Here is a 2,363-nt window from a genome sequence, read left to right as displayed (position 1 = left end):
CATGCAGTGTATGAAGCTATGGAGAGAACAGTAAGAAATCAAAATAGAAATGCAAGTGATTCAAATAATAGGGTAAATGAAGTTAATTATTTATAAATCACTTCACACAAAGAATATAAGGAAGAAGAGGATCAGTCCTTTATCTTTTCAGAGAAAGTGAAAAAGAGTTCATTTGTCATTCTCTAGCTTCTTTTCAGAAGTTATAAAGTTTTAAGTATAAAAGGTTGAATATTGGTAAATCCAGAAATGGTAAATTGTGAGATTTTTGACTGAGGCATGTCTGGAATTCCTGTGAAGCTTTGTCATGGATATATGGACTTTGATGGACTTGAGATTTGGCCATTTATTTATTCATTCATTCATTCATTCATTCATTCAATAAACCTCTATTGAAAGGCTGTGGTGGAAATGAGAGAGGTCTACTAGACTGCTATAGGGCACTTTGTTTAGGGAGATTCCTTTGTTTCCCCAACGAAGATAAAAATAGAAAGATGCTCTTCTCCCTGTGGTCTTTGGTCTCAGGGGAGTGTGGTAAAGGGAGATTTACTTCTGATCCTAGATCTTAAGGACAAGAAACTAAGATAACCTTTTAGAGCCTTCAGGAATAAAAGGAACCTACACTGGCTTTTGCCTCTTGGGACTTCAGGGCAGGAGATACAGATAATAGGAGAGGTTATATTAGTAGAAGAATTTTTGTCCTTTCCTCAAATAGACCTAAAAATCTCTATTCCTTTAGTAGTCAGCATTTTCCCTTTATGATTTTTACTGTCCCTTTTGTCTCAGAGGTTTAATAGCACAAACAATATAGTTATTTCATCAACAAATAGAGACTGAGGGTCTATCCTGCACCAGGCTCTGTTGTTAAACATTGTTAAACAAATATAGTGGTAAGTAAGACAGACAATGTGTGTGCTCTCATAGGCCGTATAGGGTTGTTTGTTTTCTTAGTCTTGAGTTTTGGGATTTCTTGATATATTCTGAATGCAAAGTATATCAGACATATGATTTAAATATTTTCTCCTAATCTGTCTTGTCTTTTCATTCTCTTAATAGTGTCTCTCAAAGAGCAGAGAATCTTAATTTGATGAATTCTAACGTCTCATTTTTTTATTATGGATTGAGCTTTTGGTGTCATATGTAAGAGATCTTTTGCTTATCCCAGAGTTCCAAGATTTCTCTGTTATGTTTTCTTCTCTAAGTATTATGGCATTTAAATTCATGATCTGTTTTGAATTACTTTTTCTATATGGTGTGGGCTGTTGATCTGAGTAAAAGTTTTTGCATTTGGATATCTAATTATTCCAGCACCCTTTGTTGAAAAGTAGTTCAGACTCAAGATAAGTCAACAAAGATATCTGGATCCAGAGGTAGTAGTGGAGGAGAGGAGATGTGTGGATCTCTGGGCACTGATAAATGCCTTTGTGCTTCTGAGTGAGTTAAGTGAAAGTATGAGAAGTGGAATTGCTGGGCGAAATGAAAAGTCTATGTTTCACTTTTTATGAAACTGCCCAACTGTTTTCAAAAGAGACTCTACTACTGTTATATTCCCACTAACAATATATGACAATTTTTCCCCCAAGTTTTTGCCATCACTTGGTAACATCTGTCTTCTTAATCATAGCCATTCTGGTGGGTGTGCAATAGTATCTCATTTTGGTTTTAATTTGCACATCCTTAATGAATAATACTGAGCATTTTTTCATATGTTTACTAGCCAATTATATATCTTTTTTGAAATATCTGCTTAAATATTGTGCCTATTTTCTTTTTTCCAATTGAAGTGTAGGTGACATACAGTTTATATTAGTTTTAGGTATATGACATAGTGAATTGATAATTCTATGCATGATGCAATAATCACCATGTGGTTACCATCTGCAACCATGCAATATTGTTACAATATTATTGACTATATCCCCTATGCTGTCCTTTCCATGTCTGTGACTTTTTCTGATTTGGTTATTGCTCTATTCAATATTAAATCATTAGACACAGTTAAGAAAATGAAAAGTTAAATCATAAACCAAGGAAATATATATCTGATAATGGACTTGTGTTAAGAAAATATAAACAACTCTTACAACTTATTATGTTTTTATGGTTTATTATTTTTCATTCTTTTACTTTCAACCTATTTACACTGTTATATTTGAAGCAAGTTTCTTGTAGGTAGCATATTTGGGTTGTTTTTAAATGAACCTTGAAAATCTCTGCTTTTTTTTTTTTTTTATTCTTATGTTAATCCCCATACATTACATCATTAGTTCTAGATGAAGTGTTCCATGATTCCTTGTTTGTGCATAACACCCAGTGCTCCATGCAGAACGTGCCCTCCTCAATACCCACCACCAGGCCAACCCATT

This window comes from Leptonychotes weddellii, chromosome 11 (assembly GCF_054177405.1).
Source record: "Leptonychotes weddellii isolate Sample4059 chromosome 11, ASM5417740v2, whole genome shotgun sequence".
NCBI classification, from domain to species: Eukaryota; Metazoa; Chordata; class Mammalia; order Carnivora; family Phocidae; genus Leptonychotes; species Leptonychotes weddellii.
This window is presented reverse-complemented; position numbering follows the sequence as displayed.